Genomic DNA, 8,177 nt, shown 5'->3' with positions numbered 1-8,177 from the left:
GTAAAGACAGAAGAGATCTGATAGATAGGCAGATGAAAAAAGGACCAAAGAGCCCAAAATATTCCAAGACCAGTGCTCATGGGAGTCACTGAGCAGTGAGCTGGAAGGCAAGGAGGGTGCCTCCACCAGCAGTTTTGGAAGTGGAGCAGATGCTGGTGGCAGTGAAGTCCCAGATGGAGCTGTGGGAATGGGTACCAAAGAGACTCAAGAAGACCCCCACAGAAGAGAATTCAGACCCTCAATATTGGCTGGGTCATCTGTATCCCCATGGGAGGCATCCATGATTGTGTCGTGGGGGAAAGGCAAGGATCCAGGTGCCAGGATCACCTCTTGATGAACAGGAGAGACCAGGAGGCCAGAGACATCAGAGAATAAGAAATGTCAGTGACTGGAAAGAGGCACCAAAAAGTGGAGCTGCTTTTTTCTGTTAGTTTTAATATAAGATTTTGCTTGGATATTTATAATTAGTATATTAGTAATGAGTAAATGATTACATTCCTTTAAAAAAAAAATATTACAGGGCATCTAGGTGGCTCTATTGTTGAGCGTCTGCCTTTGGCTCAGGTCGTGATTCCGGGGTCCTGGGATTGAATCCTGCATCAGGCTCCCTGGAGCCTGCTTCTATCCTCTGCCTATGTCTCTGACTCTCTCTGTGTGTCTCTCATGAATAAATAAATAAAATATTTTAAAAATAGATTATAAATCATAGGGAAGTCTAAAGTTTCTTAGTACCCTAGCCACAGCCCCCAATTTATTTGCCCCATCTCCAGAGGCAGCTAGTCATCTCCCTCAAAACCTTTTTCCTATGCACATACACCACCCACTACACACAGAATATATAGTATTGTTTTTAGTGTAGGGGTGTGCACTTTATTTCTTTAAGATTTTTATTTATTTATTCATTATAGACCTAGAGAGAGAGAGAGGCCGAGACACAGGCAGAGGAGAAGCAGGCTCCATGCAGGGAGCCCGACGTGGGACTCGATCCCGGGTCTCCAGGATCACGCCCTGGGCCGAAGGCAAGCTCTAAACCGCTGAGCCACCCAGGGATCCCCGGGGTGTGCACTTTAAAAGAAATTGTTTTATGCTCTATATACTTACTGTCCTATAATTTACTTTTTCACTCAATACTAGAAATCTACGATACCATGTTTTAGAAAAGGAGCAGACTAGTTTCGTTTTGCTGCATAAGTATTCCATCATGAGAATTTACTAAATTTAATGAGCCTTTCTCAAGTTGATGGATATTTAGGTGGTTTCTAGTTTGGGCCATTACCTGTAATATTGCTGTGTACATCTGATTTTCTTTGTACACATGATGCACATTACAAAGTGCCCCAAAGCACCTGTATTCATGCATATGTTTCAGTTATGAATATGTTCTGGCACAATGAACAGAAAACTCATTAAACAAATTAGGGTCTAGGATTTTTCTGAAGATAAGAAATTAGTGGGGTTGGCTTAACTGTTTGGTGACTCCCCCTGAGATCCCAGATCTCTACTTTCCACCCTGCCAGCCTTAGTGTGTTGTCTGACATCCTCATCTTTGGTGCCTCATCATCACCATATGGCTGCTGCAGCTCTAGACATCACTTCTGCATTCCGCTGGAAAGGAGGAAAAAGAATAGTCCCAGCCATATCTGTTCCTTCTTTTTTTTAAGATTTTATTTATTTATTCATGAGAGACACGGGGGGGGGGGGGCAGAGACACAGGCAGAGGGAGAAGCAGGCTCCATGCAGGGAGCCTGACTGGAACTCGATCCCGGGTCTCCAGGATCAGGCCCTGGGTTGAAGGCAGCGCTAAACTGCTGAGCCACCAGAGCTGCCCATATCTGTTCCTTCTTACCAGGTATATAAGTTTTCCCAGGAACACTCTCAGCAGATTTCCACTTAGGTATCACAGGCCAAAACTAGGTCTGTGACCACTCCTACTGCAAAGGAGACTAGGAAAGAGAAGAGAGTTTTCCTGATTGGCTTAAACTAATTCACACCTGGCTGCATTTCAGACTCACCTGGGAGCTTCTAAAAAAACACCTGTGTTTTGGGGCACCTGGGTGGCTCACTTGGTAAAGCATCTGCCTTCAGCTGAGGTCATGATCTTGGGGTCCTGAGATCAAGCCACATCAGGCTCCTTGCTCAGTAGGGAGTCTGCTTCTCCCTCTCCTCTGCCCCTCCTCCTAACCCATGCTCTCTCTCTCTCTCTGCTATCTCTCTTTCTCAAATAGATAAAATCTTTTTTAAAAAAGAAAAACACCTGTGTTTGGACCCCACTGCCAGAGCTTTGATGTAACTGTCTAGGATGGGGCCCAGATACTTATGTTCTTCAAAAGCTCCCTGGATGATTCTAAAAGTTGACCAGAGTTGAGAACCAGTGGCTTACATTAATCATGACCCTTCACCTGGGCCTGAACAGGTGTCTCTGTTAGGATTAGATTCAGGTGCAGGGAACAATGCACAACATAACCACAGCCCAAATAAGGAATGGGTTTATTTCTGGCTCACATAAAATTTCTGTGATAGTTGGTTCAGGGCAGGGTCAGCCCCCTATAGTGTCAGAGGCTCAGATGCCTTATGTGGTTGCCCTTCCTTGTAAGGCCTCCATTCCCAAGTTCACTCAAGATCTAAGACTGTTATTTCAGCTTTAGCCATCATGTCTGTATTCCAACCAGCAAGAAAGAGAAGAAGAGCAGAGGCCCCCAGCCCATTTATGACACTTACTGAAATGTCACAGAGCATTTCTGCTTATATCCTGTGTGATACAGAAACATGTCAGCCTTTGTCTTCGAAGCTCTGGCTTTTGTTTCAGAAGGCCTCCTCTAAAGATAATAAGGATATTCTCCAATTTTTTTTTATCTGAAAGTTTATTGTTCTGGTTTACTGAAACTTAAAATATTCCATCAAGAAAATCCAGGTAGCAGAAATATCTCAGGGCCCCCGACTAGCTCAGTCAGTAGAGCATGTGACTCTTGATCTCAGGGTTGTGAGTTCAAGCCCCACACCGGGTGTAGAGATTACTTAAGACTAAAATCTTAAAAAAATAAATATTTAACACTGCCCCTTCCTTCAAGAGGTCTCAAATAAGTTTTTTTTTTAACTTTTATTTTTTATTTATGATAGGCACACAGTGAGAGAGAGAGGCAGAGACAGGCAGAGGGAGAAGCAGGCTCCATGCACCGGGAGCTCGACGTGGGATTCGATCCTGGGTCTCCAGGATCGCGCCCTGGGCCAAAGGCAGGCGCCAAACCGCTGCGCCACCCAGGGATCCCTCAGATAAGTTTTAAAAGGCCACAGAATGTATATGCACACACTATGCCACTTAAATCACTTCTGCCTTCTACACTTGAAGAATTCAAGTATAAACATCAACCCTGTAATGCTGCGAAAACATTATAGCTTTCCCCCATGACTGGGTAGGTATTTAGGGTTAAGTGTGAATATTACTGTGAGGTTCCAAGTCGCTTGATGAATCAACCCCATTTCAATTTTAGACCAAAGCAGCACATTATACATGTACCTGAAGGGACTATATAGTCTTCAGTGTGTGTGTAGAGGACAGGTATGTGCCAGCATAAGGCTGCCTGAATCACATTGATTATAAATGTTAGAAGTCTGCTAGTGTCAGGAATACAGAAATATACACAATCTTTTTTTTTAAGATCTTATTTATTCATGAGAGACACACACAGAGAGACAGAGACACAGGCAGAGGGAGAAGCAAGTTCACTGCAGGGAGCCCAAAACAGGACTCGATCCCAGGACCCCAGGATCTTGCCCTGAGCCAAAGGCAGATGCTTAACCACTGAGCCACCCAGGTGTCCCAGAAACATACACAGTCTTCATGTTCACAGTCTTCATGGGGATTTCGTCATAATTTCATCTGAGAGTCTCATTCAGCTTTAGTTTCTCCGAAGGCCAAATACCTTGGCTGCTTCATACAGAAGACCTTGGTGGGCGAGTCCACTCTGCTCCAGGGGGGTTTCCAGTAGGAGAGTGCCCACTGTTCCAGGCCGGTTTGGGAGCTGTAGGTTGATGTACTGGCAGAGAACAGTGCCTGGGCTGTCCACCACATTGCAGGAAGACCCTGCTGCCACCCTGTTTTTCCAGTGAGACTCAATAAGTTGGTTTGATTTCACATTTCTGTTTCACCGCAGAAGACAGCAAAAAAAAAAAAAAAAAAAAAAAAAAAAAAAAAAAAAAAAAAACTAGTAATAACACTTCATCTTTAAAAGGTGCAATCTACTACTATTGCCTTTTGGGTTTTCTGGAAGCCATCCTCCACCTGTTTGCTGCCATTTATACAGATGTTAAGGTTGACATATGCACAAGCAGGGCCAAAAAGAGATGATCCTCTATTGAGTAATTTCCAGATCAGACCCCTTTAACTTGTTTGTTTGCTTGCTTAAGATTTTGTTTGTTTGTTTGTTTGTGAGAAAAAGAAAAAATGCAAGCCGGGGGAGGAGCAGAGGGAGAGGGGCGAGCAGACTCCGCCCTTAGCCTGGAGCCCAAAGAGGTGCTTGATCCCACGACCCTGAGATCATGACCTGAGCCAAAATCAAGAGTGGGATGCTCACTGACTGAGCCACTCAGGCACTCCAACTGTGTTTTTTCTTGAATAAGGACTTTATCTGATGTTGGAACTAGATATGGATTCAAGGGAGACTTTATGGTATGAACTCCATGCGGCTTTCAATAACATTGATACTTCTCTTCAGACTTTGCTTCCTAATAAACTATTATTTCATCTGTTACAGCCAGACTGCACTTTTCATGAAGTTTCTGGATATGAGCTACTCCTTTATCCATTTAAGAGAACCAAAGCCTGAGCATCTGAGTGTCCTTCAAACTGCATCATTCCTCCTTTACCTGGTCAAAGATGTACATGAGATGAATGTCCTCTTCATGCAGTTCATGCCTTCTGCAACAGTGGTCCCCCCTCTCTTGGAAGCACTCCAGCTCCTTATCCCTCAGCTACTTGATGGACCCATCAAGGTTCCCTTCAGGGACGCCTCAGTGGCTCAGCAGTTGGGTGCCTACCTTCAGCCCAGGGCATGATCCTTGAGTCTCGGGATCGGGTCCCACATCGGGCTTCCTGCATGGGGCCTGCTTCTCCCTCTGCCTCTCTCTCTCTCTCTCTCTCTCTCTGTCTCATGAATAAATAAATATATATATATTTTTAAAAAGGTTCCCTTCAGAGGCTTCCCCAGGACCATGGGATCAGGATCTGCCCTTAGGTGAAAGTCGTATGCGTATTTCGTCTGCAGATAATGACTTTTCAAACATTCAGTGATACACTTCTCCAAACCACATTTCTTTCAAAGGATATTTTATCAGAATGGTTTTGGGGTCTCAAATGACTCATCCACATTCAATCACAGACCATATCCAAGACACTGCACCCTCCATTTTCTTGTCAATCAGCTCCTCTCAAACATTGGGCAGTATGAGATAGTGGATGCTGAGTGTGTCCATGTCCTGGACAGAAGTAGGGTCAATCAGCATTTTTAGATTCTGGTACATCAATTCAGTAAGAAAAAGTATATAGGGGGCCATAAGTCTGCATGGGGAACAGGACACTACACAAGGTCTCCAGGGCCATAACACAGTCCTCCACCCCTTTTGCATCCTTTAGTCTTCTGTGGTTCATCCTGACATACCAGTTGGTCAAGACATCCATGAACTTGATCAGGCAAAGCACTACAGTATAGAGCCTATAAGCTGCCATTTCATCTCAAAGAACCCGACAAGCGACTATACAAAGCACAGGACCCACAGGTCTGTGATGTTGGCACTTTCTTTAACCATATTCTTGTTGTGAAAAAATTCCATTTCTTTGGGTGGCTCAGTGGTTGAGCATCTGCCTTTGGCTCAGGTCATGCTCCTGGGGTCCTGGGATCAAGCACCTGTGGGGAGCCTATTTCTCCCTCTGTGTATGTCTCTGCCTCACTCTCTGTGTTTCTCATGCATAAATAAATAAAATCTTTTTTTTGTTTGTTTTAAAGATTTTATTTATTTATTCATAGAGGCACACAGAGAGAGAGAGAGGCAGAGGGAGAAGCAGGGTCCATGTAGGGAGCCTGATATGGGACTCCATCCAGGGTCCCCAGGATCACACCCTGGGCTGCAGGCGGCGCTAAACCGCTGCGCCACCAGGGCAGCCCAATAAATAAAATCTTAAAAGAAGTCCATTTCTTCCTTCTGCAGCTTTAGGACATTCTGGATGAAGAAGCAATAGGCATTGTACCTATTGGAGCAGCACATCCTTCAAGACATCACAGGCACCCTCCTCCTTAAAGCAGAGGTTTTTTTCTGCTCTCACCACAGGGGTGTTAATCAGATGTAATCTGAAGGCATCAGCACCATATTCATGGGTGATTGGAAGTGGATCCAGATAATTCTTATTTCGTTTGCTCATTTTTTGGCTATCACTTGCCAGGATAAGCCTGTTCACAATCATATTCTTAAAAGGCAGCTGTCCAAAGAGACCAGTGGCCAGCACCACCAGAGTATAAAACCATCCTCTAGTTCGGTCAATGACTTCAGCAATGAAGTCTGCAGGAAATGCATCCTCAAACTTCCTCTTGTTTTAAAATGCATAATGAACTTGAGCATAGGGCATGCCACCACTCTTGAAGCAACAGTCAAACACTTCAGAGATGCAGCACAACACTTTTCACAGCAGGAAGGGATGGTCAGATGGTCAATGCTCTCTATCTGGAGATCAGAGATCTTTGCTCCCAACAGTTTTTCAAGTTCTGCCATTGACCCAAGGCATACTGCCCCCTTGAAGTCATCACTGACCCACTGTGGGATAGGAATGCCCCAGTATGTTTCTGGAAATCACCCAGTCACATACATCCTTTTGCCAATTTCCTAAACACTTTTCTCATACAAACCCTGGGACCCAGTAACGCTGGCTATTGTTCCTCAGCAGCCACTCTACCATGTGCTCCACCCACAAGAACCAGCTAGGCACTGCTTTGTAAATGAGGGGAGTGTCTGGCTTCCAGCAGAAAGGGTAGCTGTGAGGAAGGGTGCTGGCAACAAGTTGGCCTTCTTCTTTCAAGGTCCTGATGATGTTTTTGTCAGCATCCTTCACATACTGTCCTGTGAAATCTGTCACTTCTGCTGTGTAACAACCTGAAGCATCCACTGGATGATATTGAAGTCCATACAGACCTGATAGTCATCAGCACCAAAAAGTGAGGAGCCTGTACCACTCCATGGCCCTCCTCCTCCTGCATGCGACCATCAGCAAGCACAGTAAAAGCACCGTTCTCCTTACACTGCACAAAATAGTCAAACAGGGGCCTCTGCTTCTTGCCCTTTGATATAGATACCAGGAAATCTTTCAAGGATCTCATAGTCACTCTCCAGTTTATGGAGGGCTCATAATCTGGCTTCCATTAAAATGAGTAATTTTCCTCTGAAAATACCTTTAATCTTCGTATACTGCATATCTGGATTAATGCACAGGACAAAGTTACTAGGTAACATCCAGGGAATGGTTGTCTAAGCAACCAAAGATATATTCTAATCTTCCTCCAAAGGAAAAGTTACAAATATTAAAGGATCTTGTATTTCCTTGTATTTCTGGTGAGATTCAAATCTGGAAAGTAGAGTGTTGCGTGCAGTAGAGAAAGGCACAGCTTTCACACTTCTATCCACAAGACCTTTATTGTAGAGTTGTTTGAAGACCCACTAAACAGATACCATGAATTGTGGATACAGAGTGTTACAGTCATTGCAAAGGTAAGTCCATCAGCTGAGTCTTGTTACAGTGGACTTCCACTCAGTAGAATATCTCATCACAAATTGCTTGGCACTGATTTTCATGCTCTATAATCCCCATTTTGGCTACATCCTCTGGTCCTCTGATTCCCAGTGTCTTATCAACTTCATGTTCCACATGTAAGCCAAGACAACTCCATCCACATCTTCTGTCAACATGAAACCCACTCTGATGAGCATACCTGGTAACTATATCTTTAATTGTCCTTGCAAGGGATGCCTGAGTGGCTCAGTGGTTGAGCATCTGCTTTTAGCTCACGTCGTGATCGCGGGGTCCTGGGATCAAGTCCTGAATCAGGCTCCCTGCAGGGAGCCTGCTTCTCCCTCTGCCTATGTCTCTGTCTCTCTGTGTCTCAAATAAATAAATAAATAAATAAATAAATAAATAA

At 44.4% G+C, this 8,177-nt stretch overlaps 3 pseudogenes; all 3 read right to left on the bottom strand.

Annotated features, from left to right (window-relative positions):
• Positions 1-3,792: 3,792 nt before the first annotated feature.
• LOC144298915 (isoleucine--tRNA ligase, cytoplasmic pseudogene) lies at positions 3,793-4,910 on the bottom strand (annotated as a pseudogene).
• A 370-nt stretch (positions 4,911-5,280) lies between these two features.
• On the bottom strand, positions 5,281-5,826 carry LOC144298914 (isoleucine--tRNA ligase, cytoplasmic pseudogene; annotated as a pseudogene).
• Positions 5,827-6,241: 415 nt separating this feature from the next.
• LOC144298913 (isoleucine--tRNA ligase, cytoplasmic pseudogene) lies at positions 6,242-7,728 on the bottom strand (annotated as a pseudogene).
• Positions 7,729-8,177: the final 449 nt, after the last annotated feature.

The sequence above is a fragment of the Canis aureus genome, chromosome 26 (genome assembly GCF_053574225.1).
Source record: "Canis aureus isolate CA01 chromosome 26, VMU_Caureus_v.1.0, whole genome shotgun sequence".
Lineage (NCBI taxonomy): Eukaryota > Metazoa > Chordata > Mammalia > Carnivora > Canidae > Canis > Canis aureus.
Note: the sequence above shows the minus strand (reverse complement) of the source record. Positions and strands in the feature narration are given on the sequence as shown.